The 20114-nt window shown below is 36.6% G+C and overlaps 1 protein-coding gene across 8 annotated transcripts in view; it reads left to right on the top strand.

Moving 5' to 3' along the window:
* Positions 1 to 20114, top strand: part of LOC114239600 (uncharacterized) — a 159609-nt gene that overhangs the window by 8886 nt on the left and 130609 nt on the right. Inside the window, exon 1 of one of the 8 annotated variants that reach the window (XM_089739657.1) lies at positions 1319 to 1943. The exons of the other annotated variants lie outside the window; for them this stretch is intronic. The gene's annotated coding sequence lies outside the window, so the exon portion shown is untranslated. Of the gene's footprint in view, positions 1 to 1318; positions 1944 to 20114 lie in introns of those variants that run through there. 8 annotated transcript variants of the gene reach the window in all.

Below are 20114 nucleotides of genomic sequence, written 5' to 3'. Positions count from 1 at the left end.
CTTTTTATTAGAGATGGTCTTCATAGCCTTTCTGTCCTTGAAGGCAGAATCAGAGCTTTCTGCGCGGCAGAAATATATAGTAGTACCATAGGCAGACTCAAAATAAACTCAATAGCCCCCAAGATAGGTCTTTTTTTGCATTGATGCGCGTACTTTACTAATATTACTAACACCCAGCCCGTGAAGTGTTCAACACTATGTCGCAAACATAGCCAATAGACCTAGGTGAATGCCATCAATAACTTTTAGTCTCAATTGTACTGTGCAACGGCTGCCTCAAACGTCAGACTGCATCGTGGAAGAAATTTGCAGGATGGTGGAACCTGCCCACGCCCTACTACCTACCTACTCCTACCTACCTACAGTACTCAAGTACTTTGGTATGTACTCGATATATAACAGATACGTCAAATCATTGTTTCGTATTCTCGGAGAGGATTAGGTATCATATCAGAGAATGGGATTTATAAGTAGAAGAAGAAGATGAGCACCAAAATAGCAGAAGACACCGCTGGTGGATCATGGAAGACCCGTAAAAGGGGAGAATATAATATCAATGCGATCTGTTTAATATTCTGAAAATTTCCGAGTGTGACCCTCTGACTTCTAGTGCAGGATAAAATTCTAAAACAAACTTAAAGCAACAATAACGTTTTAACTATTAGAAAGGATCTCATTTTCACCACCTCTTTGTTTAGTAAAAGTATTATTAAAAAGTAATTAATAAGATTTAAATCACGGCAAGTATAACAGATATATGTAGTAACAGATACGAAAGTAGCAAGTATGCAACCGAGTGTCGTGCCCTGCCCCTAAGCGCTCGATATAGGCTAAAACATATTATTATATGCAAGACGTTTCTTGTACTACGCGAATTCTAGGGTTGTCGACTCGTCACAATGTTGCTTATTTTATAAATATTTTAATTTAGAAACCGTTCACGCTTTGTTGAGTTATTATTTTAGTTTTGTATGTTCTTTTCCTGATTTGTATATTGTTACTTTGTTGTTTGAGTGAAATTTACCCAAAAACTAATAAGTGTTTGACTCAATTTGGTCGTCTTTATTTAATTTTTTTAATTGGTTTCTATATTTCTTAACTAAAATACGGTTATTCGTAAATTAAAGTCAAAGCATTTTTAATTAAGTACCTAATTAATATTTTCTATTATGAAATCTTTACATGAGCTATCAATTTTAGCATTTTTTCTTCATTAATTCACACTAAAGAATACATAAAGATAAATTACGGCATCCATTGAAATAAATAAATCATAGTTCATTGTAAAATCTTTTTAAAGATATCAGATAAGTGAAGTAAATGTCTAACAAACGGTTAATACCTAAGGTCCTAGTACAGCCCTAGTCCCGCAGGCAAATATGAACGAATGTAAGTTGACTTAGAATAAGTATGTTCTGCAATCGAGGGACCGCCAGTGTTAGATCATAATGTGTTGAAACAGCATGCGCGCTACACTACACCCGTGCCACAATGAAAACTTTCCGATAATAACGAGAAATAACAAAAAAAATAGCATACGAATTAAAAAAGCGGCTAATTAAAAAAGCAATGTTAAATATAACGGGTGCGGTGCGACGCGGCTCGTAACGCGTTAGAAATTCGAAAATGTGAATTTTTTTATTTTTGTAATTCGAATAACAGTGCGTTTTTTTTTTTTTGTGAATCTAAAAATAGCTTGTCAATAAATAGTCTGCATTTATTAAATCTTTATCAAGTTCAAGAGTTCAAGATTTTTTTTAAATTGTCTTCGATATTTTAAATGGTGAATCAGTCGATAGACGCGCCCGCGTTATAATGGCCATATAATTGCGATTTTAATATTTGAATCACAATAATATTAATAAACATTTATTTTAAAAAAAATGTTCTTCGTTTAAAAAAATGTGAAGGAACGCTTTGTGAAGTGTTGGTTGGATTCTAAGGTTGGTTTTTATGTTTATTCCTGCTTAGGATAACTAATCGTGACGCCATTTTATTAGTATGCCAATGAATAAAGACTTTTCCTCTTTTACTTACCTCGTGAACAATAACCTAATGATACAGACGGAGATATCATAGTACTATTTTGCGGTCGATCTAAGAACATTACGTCTCTTAAACACATGAATTAAGAGTAAAATGAGATCAGAATTAACTCAAACTTATCAAAAATTCTGTCTAAAACCTCCCACGCATGCTTATATTAGATTTCATTAATAAAAATTATATGCATAATATATCAGTCACACAGCTTGCGCGGCAATTAAAATAATATAAAAACATCCTTAATTACTAAATGAACAAGTTTAATTTTTAAATAAGTATTAAATGAGAAAAATTATGTTAGCGATTCTCCATAATATACTTCAAAATATTTCAAGACCAAAAATATTAATTTTCATAAAAAACAGATTAATTTGAATTCGATTACGTAATGTATGGAACACGTAACTCTTAATTCGAATATGAAAATTATGTTCTAAATTTGATAATAATAATACACAAAAAAAATGTCTTAAGAAACGAGAATAGTGAAGCAAAGGTATATAGTGTGTCTCATTAGTTCCCGCTCCACGGAAGAGCTTGCCAGTATTGTTTATTCATGAAGAAAAGTATAGAACATAAGATACATATTAAAATCGAGAATGCTTAGGAACAAACTGAATCTCAATCCGAATCAAACCTAGCGCCATAATGTCGGGTAAATGCAAATTTCAAAAATGGAACGAACAAATTCCGCGGGAATAATAAAATAGTAACCCGCCAGGCGTAAAGGGACTTATCACTACGCATTAGAGACTAAATTAAATAGATAAGAGCTACAAGAAGGCGGGAAATTCGAAAAAAATATTTTTTGTTTATTGCTTAGATGGGTGGACGAGCTCACAGCCCAACTGGTTGTTAAGTGGTAACCGGAGACCTGTACAACGTAAATGGGCCACCCACTTTGAGATATAAGTTTTAGGGTCTCAGTATAGTTACAACGGCTGCCCCACCCTTCAAACCGAAACGCATTACTGCTTCACGGCAGAAATAGGCGGGGTGGTGGTACCTACCCGTGTGGACTCACAAGAGGTCCTACCACCAGTAAAAATAATATATTGTATTGCACCAGTAATATATTGCATTCTACAGGTTTTTTTTTCATGTATTGGCGTCTTTGGCTCGGTCAATTGAAAAATTATAGAATAAAATCTTTGTCATAGCATGTAATAGAATGAAAAAGTAATAGAAGTAAATAGTCTTTAAGTGAGTTATGTTACATATATCGCAACTCTATCTAACCCTACAGCTCCCGTTTGATCTAAGCTTTATCTAAATACATAATAAATGTGAAAGTTTGTGTGTTCGTTGAACAAGGCCGAACAGGATTTGGATGAATTTCGCACGAAATTGTATTCAGTGGATTGTGGTCGTGACTTAACACAAACAGATTTCCCTCTGAGTTTTTTGTCTCTCTGTTCCCTAGCGGCAAATGAAAGCAAGCTGTTCTAACTAAATACAAATTTGAGTTAACTTTAACGCGATCGAGAACTAGAGAGAGAGAGAGCGAGAGAGAGAGACAGAGAGACTAACGCTACGCACACTGCTCTAATGTTTTGGTCGAAAAATCAATTGACTGTCGCTCGAGATGATTGAACGAGCTCACGGCCAGCCTGGTGGATCACCAGAACCCAGTCAATTGACGGAAGGTGGACCTCCCTATTTCTGCTACGTCTTACAAACATGAAGTTGAGCACGAGAATGAGTTGCTCGCTCCGGGCATTTCAATATTGCAATAATTGTTACGTTATAATACCTCTTGTAAAAATGCATATTTAAAAAAAACTAATATAAAAAAAAAATCTAATCTATATCAAATCAAATCAAAAAAAAAATATTCAACATAAATGAAAGTACATACTTGTGGAACGTCAAAAAGAACTACCGCCATATATATTATTTATATGTAAAAATGAATTGCTGTTCGTTAGTCTCTCTAAAACTCGAGAACGGCTGGACCGATTTAGCTAATTTTGGTCTTGAATTATTTGTGGAAGTCGAAAAAAGGTTTAAAAGGTAGATCAATTTGAAATTGTTCGGAATTAAATAAAAATAACAATTTTGTTTATCCTTTGATGTGTCCCCCGTCGGACGGATTCCTTTTGTTTGTTTTATGTTTATTTTATACATTAGTTTTGGTATTTTATTTATCGATTGAGGCACTACGAAGTCTGCCGGGTCAGCTAGTATTTAAAAAAAAGACACGCTTGCCGAGTTTCTTCTTCTCAGGAGAGAAGAAGAAACTCAGCAAGCGTGTCTTTTTTGAGGCTAGTTTTTGTGAATTGGCGGTAGTTCTCTTTGAAGTTCAACAAGTATGTACTTTCATCTATGTTAAAAAAAAAAATTCATTTAAAGTTTCAAGTCAATCGGATGCATGGTTTAGTAGTTATAGCGAAACATCCGTAAAAACCACTGTAGATTTATATATTAGTATATAAATATAGATAAGCTTAATTAAGGTATGAAGAGAAAATATTTTATTACAAAACTAGCTGTTACCCGATTTTTCGTCCGCGTCTTAAAATAAAAATGTTACTGTAGTTTCCCGTAGGAATGATATGATTTTTCCTGTTTAATGATAGCCTATGTCACTCTATGATATAAAACTATTACGAATATCATTTATATACGTTGCGTGAAAACGAATAAATAAATAAGGGTTTTATTTTTATACGAAAATCGTCATCACTGAAGTACTACTGAAGTACATCACTGAAGTACTACATAGTTCATTTACAATATACCTTAAAATTTTACTGGTGGTAGGACGTCTTGTGAGTCCGCACGGGTAGGTACCACCACGCTACCTATTTCTGCCGTGAAGCAGTAGCACATTTCGGTTTGTAGGATGTGGCAACCGTTGTACTCTGAAAACTGAAGTCTTGTCTCCAGGTGGGTGGCGACATTTACGTTGTAGATGTCTATGGGCTACGGCAACCAATTAATACTAGGTGGACCATAAAATATCCTACGAGTACATTTAACAATGCGTCTTCGTCGCAAGTGGCGGGAAGTTTGATTTACCTGTCAATATTCGTATTAAATTTGTGGAAGAAATTGCTAGGGTCGTGCTAAAACTATTTTAAACTTTAGTATATTATTCTGTTTGTGTATTAATTAGGGCTGAGTTTTTGATAATTAGATTTAACTCCGATCCAGTGGTAGAGACATTTGCCAAGCGACTGCTCTTGAGTTGTTAGTAAATCCCACCTCACCTGTGCTCGCCCACCGATCCTGACGAAGCTGGAAAGTATCCATCCAGTGAAAAGTGAAGTGTCCGTCTAGACAATTATATTATGTGTATGCAAAAAACAAACAAACAATTACTATTTTCATGCAACTATGATAATACGAAAGCAATTATTCTTAAATAACTTTTTTTAAGTGTCGCCGAAATTTAAATTTCTTTATTTTGAATTATCCAAATATTTAAATTGCCGCATATCGCGATTTTAGGTACAAGAATGAATTCGAAAGAAACAAAAAAATATATGATTTCTCCATTACTAACTACCCTTCATATTGCGTAGACAATTCCAAATTACTTTTACCGTACTTAAGAAAATTTCGTGGTTCACGGCCTAATGTTGTCATTGCGTTAACTTAAACTAAAAAATTTCTATATTGATTTATTTAAATTATAAAAATTCATTATCTCGATTCAATCATCGCAAACCGTATAAAACTTTGTATTCGGTATCCAAGCAATATTTATAAGCTCCCCGATGACCCCACAGAAAAGAACTCAGCTAATTAGTAATGCTCGACTCATTGCCCTTTATGCTAAAATCTAACTATTTAAAATGCGGGCTGATGCAGCGCTAGGATTTTTGCCTAACTGTACTGTGATAGGATCGACCTAACCGTACTTTGAATGTTGAGCGCCTGAGTTTTTGAATAAAAAGACGACCTCGTCATACAGCTGAAGATATGCGATACTACGCGACGCTTCAAGAATATTTAAGATAAATCTATATGAGACCCTCACCACATTTCTCAAGGTAGACTGTGGATAAGATTAAGAACAAACTCAAACTAATAGTTTTATTAAAATTACAATTATCTAGCGATGCGGCTCAGGATTCGTTATGATAATCAATAAAATATTAATAACACTAATTCATTAAAACCGGCCACACGCTAAGTAGCATATGTACATACGTGCTAAAATCATTTCTTGGACAACTAAACACAATAAAGTTACGACTAATTGTAGAATAATTAAATACCTTCATATTATTCTAATTTATATTATTCTTTTATTATTTTTTATTCTCATTGTTCATTATTTCTGATGTATCAAATACTTCATAGTTTGCGCGGTGGTGGAAGACTAAGTTGTTGTAGTCGTTGACATTTGAATATTTTGGTGACTATAAACTATTTTTTCTAATATAATTCACAGAAGAAAATATTAAATTGTACCTACAAATGACGTGTATGAAATCCGAATAAACTCGTAACAACAGACGTCATTTATTTCATGAGATATCCTTAGCTGGCGATATCTTCGCTGGAAGTATAAAACACTCTTAACTAGGATATTGGCAGGTACCCAAGTCAAACCGGTTTACCAATATACTCAAGATATTTTACATACATATTATGTAAAACTAATTGAAAAATAGAATGTTATGGGGCTGTGTGTTAGAGAACCTTACTATTTTTTACAAAAAAAAATTTCACATTTACGACTGGATGTTATAAATCAGAGAGGGCATATCAAATATAGCCAGACGAACATAAGGCTTTTACGATTACTTACGAAGGATTACGTGAAAAATCGCGTGGGAAAAAGTTTTTGGTTTTTTTTTTCTGGATGAGTATGTGTCGCCAGATTTTCGATCCCCGACGGCACAACGGAGGCCATTGACTTGGAATGAACTAAAGCCTTCTTTTGCACGTCTAAGCCTCAAAAGTGGCGATTGAGGCGTATCGTTTCTCTCTGTGCTCATATTTACCCTTCGTACCGAGGTTTTGCAACAAGCAAGCAGATATTAACAACAGTGACTATTTATTCTTATTTAATTATATTATATTATTTTTAATTAATTATTAATTAATTAAAAATAATTTTAAATTTAATTATATTATTTTTATTTAATTAATTTAATAATGTCATTTTGTTGTCCTTTTCATAACTGTTTTTTTTTATTTTTTTATTATTCATGTTCTTTTTATTTTTTAATATATTTTACAATGATGTGTATTGGTCGGTCTGATGCTGGTGTGCGCGTCACTCCGCAGGTGCCGGCGGAAGATCAGCGCCGCAGTACCGATTGTCTCGATACTGTTAGGCATTGCTGAGCCGGTAACCATTTCCAAGCCTCGTTATTTTTGTTATCTTTTTTATTTATTTTTTGTACTTAATTTGTGTTTGGAATAAATGTTTATTATTATTATTATTATTATTATTCTACAGCCAGAGATCGTTCAACCTTTGACGTCGACAACAAAAAACACAAACAAATATTTGTGCTCTGGTTCGGTCCAATCACCCGTGGAATATAGCTGCCCTACCCTTCAAATCGAAATGGCTCTACGGCAGAATTGATCAAGATGGTGATACCTACAATAGGCAGCGGCTTGGCTCTGCCCCTGGCATTGCTGAAGTCCACGGGCGACGGTGACAACTCACCATCAGGTGGGCCGTATGCTCGTCTGCCTACAAGGGCGATGAAAAAAAAACCTATTCGCGCAGATTCGCAAGCTCCCTACCACCAGTAAAATCCCATAATTTCCATTATGCCACACTAATACCCGTATTGATTTCTGGGGCAGAGTTTGCTTATATAGATATAAGATCTCGAACATCTGTTCTTTATGAATATTTTAAACATTTTATTACACATCATCCAGCCCCTGAATTGGCGACCGGTTTTTTATGCGATCGTTAGGAATATTCTGCCCCAACAAAGGCTAGAGGATTCAATATTAAGGACGCGACGTGGTTTATGCGACGCTAACTAACCTAGCGCAAAACAACTGTCGTTCTATTGTTGAATTTTTCCGGTAAAACCATCATTCGACGTGGTATTATCAAAACATCAACTATTGTTCGTCGTGTTTTAGAAATTATCCACTTTCTAGCTTATAAACTTGTAGTACAGGCCACCGGATCTGACTCTGTCTAATTTTGTTGAAATACTAACCTATTACGAACAGTTCGCGGCTTAAGCAAGCGCAATGTGAAAATCTTTTACGTACAACTTCTCTGTTATACAATCCACTCATTGGAATCTAAAATTCAACTTAAGTACCAAAAAAAGCTACACTCCTACGAGAAACTCGTTCTGCCGATGTCCATTGGCAACTGTTGAATATGGTCTATTTATACCGCCAACGCCTTTTCGAGGTCTAAGCCTGATATATAGTTTAAAGGATTTTTCTCCCTCTTCGAACCAGAACGCATTACTGCTTCACGGTATAAATGGGCAGACTTTTACCATAGCACCACCCGCTACCGAAGTAGAGTACTTCCATAATACTTGAAGCCACTGCGTTCATCCACAGTGCGCTTCAAGAGATCTTTTTTGCCACGTATCATTCGGATTTTGAAGTCGTCGTGGCCTAAAGTATAAGACGTCCGATGTATTCGTATCGAGCGATGCACCAGTGTTCGAATATCAGGCGGGTACCAGTTTTTCTAATGAAATACGTACTCAACAAATGTTCACGATTGACTTCCACGGTGAAGGAATAACATCGTGTAATAAAAATGAAACCCGCAAAATTATAATTTGCGTAATTGCTGGTGGTAGGACCTCTTGTGAGTCCGCGCAGGTAGGTACCACCGCCCTGCCTATTTCTGCCGTGAAGCAGTAACGCGTTTCGGTTTGAAGGCTGGGGCAGCCGTTGTAACTATATCCACAGTGCGCTTCTAGAGATCTTTTTTGCCACAAACCATCCGGCTTTGCAATGAGCTCCCCTCCACGGTGTTTTCCGAGCGCTATGAGATGCTCTTCTTCAATCAAGGCTTGTGGAGAGTATTAAACGGTAGGCACTGGCTTGGCTCTGCCCTTGAAATTGCAGACGTCCATGATTGACGGTAACCACTCACCATCAGGTGGGCCATAGGCGCGTCTGCTTACAAGGGCAATAAAAAAAAAGACAGAAATGTCTCCAACCGTTAATAAATTCATCACGTTACACGGAAGCCATAAATAAATCCGGCAAATGTAATCTTTAGTTTAAAGTATAAAAAAATCTATTTAAAAAATTTTCACCTCCTATATTAAGTAATAAAATATAATAATTTAATAATGTTCCAACTGATTCGTGCTTAGAACGAATTACGTTGGATAATGAAATCATATCCGAGTCTGGTGACTCGAATGACAAGAGATATAAAGTCGTACAAGTATTAGTCGACTATAAAAAATTTAAAAATACATCTAAGTATAATACACACTAGAGATTTTTTTTTATAATTTGTGTTTTTTTTAAATTATATTTAAATACGAATTACATATTGATATTATATAATATTATTTGTTATTTTCTTTCAATAAAAAAAAAAAAGTTTTTGTTTAAGTTGATTATCGATAAAGTTGGTTATCGAAAACACGAATAAAGCAACATTTTCTGAAAATAAATCATAGCTAGATCAATTTATCGCCCCCGAAATCCTCTGTATGAAAATCGTTAGAGCCGTTACCGGTCACCGTCCTGTTCGAGCCCGTCGCTTGCGACGAAGGGCTCGACGAGCGAATTAACCCATAGACACAGCCCACTGAGTTTCTCGCTGAATCTTCTCAGTGGGTCTCGTTTCCGATCCGGTAGTAGATTCATTCGCGAAACAATTGCTCTTGAGTTGTTAGGTCTCCTTCGGAGGCGCTCGGGCAGTTGTTAGCAAATCCCACCCCTCTTGGCTGAGCCTTTGCTCGCCCACCTGTCCTGGTGAAACTGGAAAGGCCTTCGGGCCACCAGTAAACTTTCAATCATAAAAAAAAGAAAAAAAAAGGTAGTGTATGTAATGTTTTCTTTGTTGATTTGTTGTATCTTTTATGCATTATTATTTTAAAAAAATATTAGCATTGTGCACTTCTTCTCTATAATGTCTATAAGTGTGGAAAATTTCATACCCCTCCGTCCGCGCAATTTTCGTAAAAAGGAATACAAAGTTTTTGCTTCACGTATTAATATATACATAAGATATCTTCTATGTGCTAAATCTGACAGTACTGCGTGATACATCAAATTTCTTTATTTATTTTACATACTAATGCCTGTTGTGTCTGAATGTGTGCGTGAACAGTGCTGGATGCATCAAAACGATGTTTGGCGTCCGTGCCAAAAAACACAAACGAACTACGTGAGGAATTAACGGTTTTGATACTTTAAGCAGATTTCGATGGAGCCATGTGGTTGTCATAGAATATTGTCTTACAGGTTCAGCTATTGATAGTGAACAATCCACCACATTGATGACCCATTTTTTTTTCTTAGTTGGGTGGACTAGCTCACAGCCCACATGGTGGTTACTGGAGCCCATAGACATTTACGACGTAAATACGCCACCCACCTTGAGATATAAGTTCTAAGGTCTCAGTATAGTTACAACGACTGCGCACCCTTCAAACCGAAACGCATAACTGCTTCACGGCAGAAATAGGCGGGGCGGTGGTACCTACGCGTGCGGCCTCAGTAACAGACCTCTGTTGGGTGTACGACCCAGCATGGGTGGCTGGCAAGAGCTGGATGAGAGAAATCGAGGATCATGCTCAATAGCATGCAATTCGAGAGACCTATGTCCAGCAGTGGACTACTATGGGCTGATAATATAATCCACCACGTCCAGCTTGGAAGTTTATGGGAAACAATAAAAGGATAACTTTCCACCGAACCGCTTTGTTGAACCGGCAGACTTTCCCTCGCAATGCTGTCATTCAGGACTCGTATTTAGAGCTATCCTGCAAATGCCGTTAGCGCGATTTAGCTTTATACCGAATCTTTTCTGTTATATGAATTATTTACGGCTGAATTATTTATGATTCCTGGAATTATGACTAATAACACCCCAACGTTCTTCTTAATAGTGGTTTTATTACGCCACCTAATGTGTAAAATAATGGTTTAATAATTGAGCGCTCGTTGCCTAGCATTGGAAAACTATCCGACATTTAGCTGAGTAACTAGCTAGCGAAGTAGCTATTTCTGCCGTGAAGCAGTAATGCGTTTCGGTTTGTAACTATACTGAGACCTTAGAACTTATATCTCAAGGTGGGTGGCACATTTACGTTGTAGATGTCTATGGGCTCCAGTAACTACTTAACATCAGGTGGGCTGTGAGCTCGTCCACCCATCTAAGCAATAAAAAAAATAAAAAAACTATGGCTAATAACACCCCAACGTTCTTCTTATTAGTGATTTTATTTCGCTACCTAATATGATGGTAAAATAATGGCTTAGTAATTGAGCGCTCGCGCTCAAGCATTGGGCTACCAGCTAACATCAGATCTAGCTAGAACAGTGCTTCGCTGAACTTACGATCGAATCGGTCAAAACTCAGTGGATTGTGTCTATGGCATTACCAATGGAATACTGTATTTAATATTCAAATCTCACTTAAAATCCCACATAAACCGCCCCATCAAAATTAGCAATATCAAACAAAACAATAGACGAAATTTGTTTCTTTCAAATTCATATTTAGTTTTCAGATTACTTATCTAGCATATTATTATGCGATTTTCAACTACAAATTGAATGCTATAAAGATATAAATTGCTTGAACTTGTTCATAAAGATTGTTCCTGCATGGTACGTCATAGATGTTCATTTTATGTAATTATTCATAAAGAAGCACTCGTCCGTCCGTGTCTCGTAGAAATAGCACACATTAAAAAGAAACCTGTTTGTTTTTCTCATTTATCTTAATTATTGTAATGTTTTTAGTGTATAACACATATTAGTTAAAGATTATTATCGTAAGAAAATAATTGTTTTTTTTTCATAATCTTATTGCTCGAAATGGGTAGATTATAGTTAGTATTTGTGTTGCCGGTTACGGATAATTACGTAACTAAGAAGAAACAGTGCGTATTTTTTAACGTTCTCGATAGCGTAAAAGTTAACTCAAACTTGTGTGGAGTTGGAACGTTTGCCGCTAGGGGTGCTGTTTCAACTGCATACAAATTTGAGTTAACTTTAACACTATCGAGAGCGTTAAAAAACTCGTACTAAGCACACTGAGCATATGAACATTAACGCTTCTTTAGAGGTCTCCAATAAAAAAAATTTTACTTAAATATTTCTGTGTTATACTATTTTAATATTTGTATTTAATTTGTACATGTGAACCCCGTACTACTGTTTTCCAACTTAAAATGTTTGTTTACTGTTCACTTTAACGAATGTCGTCTGTCTCGCTCGCACCTTCAAATTTATGAGCGGGACGAATAATAAAATCTAAGTTGATTATCTTTAATTTATTCATCTAATTTAAATCGCGGATGTTAGATGCCGTTTCTATTTTTATGTTTCTTTCCGTAATGGTGTCGTCTCTAATGCAATAACTGAGTAATAAACAAAGTATTTGTTATTTACCGGAAAAAATAATGGTCAAAACTTAATAACTCTATATTTTTAATCATCGTTGCTCTTGTCGGTATATTAAGGCCAAAGTAATACTATTATTGTTTTGGCATCGGTACTTGATGCAAAATTCCAAGTTAATCGAACAAGTCTTGTAATCGGTAAAAATAGCTTTGTTATATTCCGCTACAGAACAATAGGTGTAAGGTCAGAATGACAATTAAACTTAAATGGCGGCCATCTTGTCGTTCTAGAAGTACATGGAAGTGGGGAAGCAAACGGTATTTTTTTTTAATTGCTTAGGTGGGTGTACGAGCTCACAGCCCACCTGGTGTTAAGTGGTTACTGGAGCCCATAGACATCTATAACGTAAATGCGCCACCCACCTTGACACATAAGTTCTTAGGTCTCAAGTATAGTTACAACGGCTCCCCCACCCTTCAAACCGAAACGCATTACTGCTTCACGGCAGAAATAGGCGGGGTGGTGGTAACTGCCCGTGCGGACTCACAAGACGTCCTACCACCAGTAAAGTAAGTTAAGTTAGTATATTATTAGACTTCACTGGTGGTAGGACCTCTTGTGAGTCCGCACGGGTAGGTACCACCACCCCGCCTATTTCTGCCGTGAAGCAGTAATGCGTTTCGGTTCGAAGGGTGGGGTAGCCGTTGTAACTATACTGAGACCTTAGAACTTATATCTCAAGGTGGGTGGCGCATTTACATTGTAGATGTCTATGGGCTCCAGTAACCACTTAACACCAGGTGGGCTGTGAGCTCGTCCACCCATCTAAGCAATAAAAAAAAAAAAAAAGACTTGTATACTAGCCCTTACTTCTTTGATACTAATGGACGTTAGCGTGCTTTTGATACTACCGCTAGCTATACGAAACATACAGACAACTAAACATCATGTGGAGAGGTTAAAGGATATTTTGTTTAAGCGCTTAATATGCCACATTTATCTTTGTAATGAAAGGTCCGTTTTATTTGATATCTGGTATTTAGCATCAACAATTCGATCTTTTTAACTGAGCCCATTCAAATAGCTAAAGAAGTTTTTTTTGTCATGATATTTTTTCCAAATTTTAGACTTTAAATGGCTCTAGTAATAAGTTTCAAAAATGTCTTTTAAGCCACATAATCTTTCACACCTCGATATATGGTTGATACAATAACTGAAACTTAACAAAAAGTTCTAATAATCTGTACGTATCTAACTGTGTGTAAATTCATCACAACCGTCTTAGAAACACCTAAATAATGAACCTTGAAAACACACCTTTGTATTTTGAAAGAATAGTTCAGAAATTCAATAAACCAACCAAGCGATATTCATTACCTCGATGTACTTGAATAATATTGATCATAAAATTTTAAATGTTGACCTAAAAAGTATCAAACACGTTCAGTCGAACTATAGTGGGGATAAAAACTTGCTCATACAAAAATAGATTGACGAAAAATTTACATTACCGTTTGTTTAGGAATCTCCGTGGCGCGTGCGCACCAATCGCGACCCACAGACCCATGTGTGCGAGGATTTAGGATATTTTTTACGTGTGTGCGTCATAGATTAGATAGATCCGACAATGTTTGGTTTCACAACTAAAATTCCTGTGTTCGAAAGAGATAGACATATTTTTCTGGTTCCCAGCGTTCGCTTTGATGTCTGATCGTGTTTCATATCTTATAAATTACATTTCAATATGTATTCGTACTATTTATTTTAAAATGATGGCGTTCTTAATTGAATACCTGCAACATAGATGTTTTTACTTCGTCTAATAAAAATCAGTCGATATTGAAACCGCCATTATCCGGCGGCCCATTTCTACCGCGAAGCTGACACTTTCAATTGAAACTTTAAGGATTTTAGGAAGATTTTAAGGTGGGTGGCGGCATTCACAGCCCTAGTTACTATTTAACAACAGATGTACCTTCATCTCATCCGCCATTCCGATGAAAAAAAATAAACCGATTTAAACCAATACCTTACAATAGCATCCATGAAATACCTACGTGGAAATTGAACATTTGCATTATAGATCGTGCACTAAACACATTTAATAATGTATATACCCATCGCTGTCTATCTTCAATTTAATCTATTTGAAGGTCAATCAGATCAAATAACTCTTGCATTAGACGCCTTTTTTCCTACCTATTCTAGTAACCTCAAGGGGTTATTCTAGATTCACCGAGCTTGTAGGTGAGCTCTCGGGGATCAAACCGGGAGTGTTGCTAACACTGACCCTAGCAAGAGCAGTGCTTCGCAGAATCTACCACCGGATCGGAAACGCGACCCACTGAGAAGATCCAGCGAGAAACTCGGTGGGCTGTATCTATGGGTTAATTTACTTGTCGAGTCCTTCGTCGCAAGTGACTGATCCGGCGAGGACGGTGACCGGTGCTTGAGGTACCTAAAAGCACAGTTAATGAATCGAGAGGATCCGTAATGATGTGTTTAGGGCACAGTTCTTGCTAGGGCCAGTGTACTCCCAGTTTGAGCCCCGTGAGCTCACCTACACGTCAAGGCGAAGCTGAAATAGCCTCTCAAGGCTATCAGCATAGGTAGAAAAACAGAAAAAGAAAGAAGAAAGACGAACTATAAGCTTAATAATCAACTATAAACATTATCGGACAAAGGTTGAGTCTGGCCATTCAACGGGGAAATGCCGCTAGCTTCTTGGGCACGCTACCCTGCGAGCGCAGCAATTTGGTGTCGATTTTCTAAATTTTTTTTTTTTTTTTTAGTTACAAAAAGAAAAAAATGTTTGGTATAAGTACCTATAGTTTATTAAGTAGTTTCTTGTTAAATAAATAAATGTTTAAATAAAAATTAAATTAATTCTTAGAATTATAAATGTACCTATAGGTACTGCAACAAAATATTAAACTCCAGCATTTAATAATAAATTAACATTGTAACTACCTTAATTTTTAAATCCATTTAATGTATTATAATTTTTATTTTGTTGTACATATTTTTTTTACAAAGTCTAAAAGAATTTGGTATATTCAAATTGATTCTTCATAGATTATTAATTACCAAAACTCGTCAATAGGTAGTTACCAAACAAAGAAAAGGTTAGACAGACAAACAAACAATGTAATTTTTATCGTTTTTCTTCTATACTAATAAATTCTTTTTCCATTAGAAGCCGACATTGTCATATGAACTGATGAACATAGGCTACTTTTTTAAAAAAAAATTTTTTTTTTTTGTTTCATGTGTGTTTTAATGTTTCCGAAGCGAAGCGAGGGCGGGTCGCTAGTTATTTATATTTTAGAACTTAGATCGCGTACTGATTTATAATACATTAGAACGACTAACAATTTGAAAGGTGAAATCTTGGATGCTTGATCTCACGGCTCTAATCTCGAGGTTCGTGCTCGGCGAATAAACGCCTATTTCTCATCGGTCTAAGGTTCATTCCGGCGTGCAAGGACTTCCGATTGATCACCTTTCGCGTATGCGTTGGGTTAAATTCAAAATTTTATGATTTCGTTTGCGAATATTTTCTGTGGCGCGGCTTCGTGTGAGCATCGGCGCGCGCCGCGATATTTTTAACATTAACCTTGGAGTTTTAAGATATTTTTGCTTCGGCACCTACTGCACTTGGCTTGGTTTCCAGCGAGGAATTCTCTTGAATACACACGGCCGATGCGATCGTCGGGTCAAGATCTGAAGCCGAGCAAGTTTCTTTGGGACCTCCAAATAAATAGTAACTATTTTTACTAATTACTAGTTGATCGTCGGGTCAAGATCTGAAGCCGAGCAAGTTTCTTTGGGACCTCCAAATAAATAGTAACTATTTTTACTAATTACTAGTTGAACCGGCAGACTTCGTAGTGCCTCAGTCGATAAATGAAAGACCTAAACTTTTATATAAAATAAACTTAAAACAAACAAAATTGTTATTTTTGTTTAATTCCGAGCATTTTCATATTTATCTACCTTTTAAACCTTCTCTGGACTTCTACAAATAATTTAAAACCAAAATTAGCCAAATGAGTCCAGCCGTTCTCGAGTTTTAGCGAGACTAACGAACAGCAATTCATTTTTATATATATAGAAAATAGAAGATTAAAGTTTCACTAGATTTGAAGTGCTTACTGGAGTCCCTAACTAAGCGAATCCTGCCACGCGCCTACAGACGAGCTGGAAGTTCAATACAGATCATAAAGCTTTGAAGAATTAATAAATGCGCCACCCACCTTGAGATATAAGTTCTAAGGTCTCAACTATAGTTGCAACGGCTGCCCCATCCTTCAAACCGAAACGCATACTGGTTGACGGCAGAAATAGGCAGGGTGGTGGTACCTAACCGCGCGGACTCACAAGAGTTCCTACCACCAGTAAAGCCTGTATCTCTCCTCTGCCATAGTCTAGTCCGCCCCATTAAATGATCCCCTGGGGGAGGGGAGAGGGACGCTTATTACTGCCCTTACCACAATGACATACCTAATAAATAATATGAAAATAAAAGTACCTAATATGAAGAAAAAAAAACGTATATTGAATGACGCACCACACAGTCACAGTTGATAGAAATAGGAGCATCCAAACTCCTCCTATGCGAATAAATAAAACGTTATTCAGCGTTTCCTGCTTATAACCGATTCTATATTTAAAATTTCAAAAATGGCGGTCGCTCCATCCGCCTCGCCTCACTCGGCGTACGCAACGAAACCGTGATAGAATAACTTTTGTTCGTCGAAATATTAGGTATAGTTTTGACGGATCGATAAACTATGGTAATATTAGGTATTGTCGAATTTAAAAAAAAAGTGTACTTTTGTGTTTTTTTTTTTACTAAAATATTTAAGTCCACAGAGTGCACACGCGCCGTTGTTAGCAGTGTAACATGAAATAGATGTTGATTTCATTGTTACAATGGTTTCCTAACACAAATAGCCAACTGAGTTTCTCGCCGGATCTTCTCAGTTCGTCGCGTTTCCGATCCGGTGTTAGATTCTGCAAAGCACTGCTCTTGCTAGGTCCAGTGTTAGCAACACTCTGGTTTGAGCCCCGTGAGCTCACCTACATGTTAGGGCGAAGCTGAAATAGCCTCTCGAGGCTATCAGCATAGGTAGGAAAAAAATATATAACACAGACCTTGTGGTACCCACATCAAGCAAGACGACCAATAGAAAATTCAGCAAGCACGGTTTGTTTTCAAGTAAGCTCTGAAGAACATTAAGATTTTTTTTGAATATTCCGGAATTTTCAAGAGTAAAAAATTATGTTTTCTGGTCACAAAGCAACAGCTCTTGATCCTGGCTATAACGCTAATTCGTTTCGTATAATCATCAAGTTATCATCGCCAAACGATTGTAACTTCTGGAAGTGACTAAGGACTGAATTAAAATGAATTAAATATAATATGTATGAAAATGTAACAAAAAAAATTATGTTCATTTTCTTGTTAAGCCTTTCTATTTATTGAAAACATTGGTTGTTGTTGCGATAGATACCTTTGCTTAAAATCATTAAAAATTATCACCTATGTGCAATAAGTGTTCTTTCATTCCTTCATTAATTGTCGATAAAAGGATAAAAAATGAACTATTACGTTTAAGTATTTTAAGTGTTATTTGTGTTCAAACTTATTTCTAACATTATAAATTCTGAATTAAAATATACGTAGGCAAAGTCGCGTGCAAACACTCGTTAGAACATAAAACTGCATCGCGCGTATAAACCGATCTAAACATTAAAAATAGAAAGCTGTAAGGCACGGTGTATACTGATTTGCAAAAACGTCTAGAAGCAAAACGTATATGTATTATTTAATGTAACAAAATTCTAATTGTTACCTAACACTATTTTTGGTAACAAAAGTTAGTTTTAATCGAGAAGCAAGATGTGTTCAAGAGTACACCGTACTACATCATAAATAAACATGTTACGAAAGTAAAAAAAAATGACATTAAAAAAATAACACCGCATATTGGTCTTACGTGATTTTATTTGGGCTCTCTTGTCTACTGTTAGTAGCATTGGGGGGCTATTCTGGCTTCACCGGATGTGTAGACTACCGCTATAAACAGTATCGAACATATAAAGTACATAACTGATACTCGACTAATAAATACTAGGTGCTTAAAAATACTAGGTGTCCGTTATCTAATCACAGAACGGTAATTAAATATACCATATAATTACCTTATTCTGTGTGTGACGAATGAGTTGACAAGGCAACTGTACTCGTCGAACTTGGCAAAGAGTTTGGCGTGCAACCCAACCCATTCATCAGCCCGGATCCTCGCCGGATCTTCACAGTGGGTCACGATTCTGATCCGGTAGTAGATTAATTCGCAAAGCAGCTGCTCTAGAGTTGTTAGGTCTCCTTCGGAGGCGCTCGGGCGGCTGTTAGCTATCCCATCCCTCCTGGCTGAGCCTTTGCTCGCCCACCTGTCCTGGTAACACTGGAAAGCCCTCCGAGCCAACAGTAATCCTCAATCATAAAAAAAAACGAGTCGACAACACCATTCCATATGTCTAAATTATTTTAATTCAAACAGATAAATTGTAACAGACAGACAATTTTTTTTTTATCGAAACTAAATAAAACAAATGATTAGCTTTCAATTATTTAGACTGACTGAGTCTACTCGTAAATGACATCTTGGGCGGTTCTGACTTTTGACCACAATTATTTTAGAACACTATTGTAAAATAGAGTCGATAGGAATGTCACATACATAAAAAAAAATGGAATATTTAGTCATTGTCTTTTTCTGATCATCCGATCGGTTATTATCTCTTCTATTGATCTAGATCATCTATGGCTTAGCTTTCGGCTCTACGAACTCAGGTGTCTTGTCGATCAAAAGAAACACTCACGAAATATGTGCTAAGTTTCTCTTTTTTTTCCTACCTAAGCTGATAATAGCCTTGAGAGGCTATTTCTCCGTAACCTTAACTATGTAGTAGGTGAGTTCACGGGGCTCAAACCTGACGACGTTGCTAACACGAACCCTAGCAAGAGCCGTGCTTCGCAGAATCTACCACCGGATCGGAAACGCGACCCACTGAGAAGATCCGACGAGAAACTCAGTGTGCTAAGTTTCTCACGAAAGACGCCGTCAGCTAAGTGGAATTCAGGTCCTTGACACATGGCAGGGAAGTCCCAATTGTTCCGTATAAGAGCTGCCTCACTCTTCAAGCTGAATACACGATGCTGCCGCCTAGAAATAACCAGGATCGGTTTTACACATGTCGCTGCAATTCCGATTTTTATCGGAAACCACATTCTATTCTACAAAAAAGCCCTCGAAAATCGTTCCTAAAAGTCCATTTAGCATCGACGACAAATCGTTCGATTACGCAACGATAAAGCTTAGCGTGCAGTCTGTTCTCGGGCTAACGAACACCAGATTGCCTTCTTTCGGCCAGTTAAAATAAACATTCGCGATATTTCCCAGCTCTTTCGAATGCACTCTAAGGTTATATACATCGGCAGTTGCTCCGTTTTGGTATGCTGCAGTTTCATTTCAATAACGGACATTTTCTAATAAAACGATTTA

The sequence above is a fragment of the Bombyx mandarina genome, chromosome A1, assembly GCF_030267445.1.
Source record: "Bombyx mandarina strain Sakado chromosome A1, ASM3026744v2".
NCBI classification, from domain to species: Eukaryota; Metazoa; Arthropoda; class Insecta; order Lepidoptera; family Bombycidae; genus Bombyx; species Bombyx mandarina.
The sequence above is the reverse complement of the archived record's forward strand: the minus strand, read 5'-3'. Positions and strand labels throughout refer to the sequence as shown.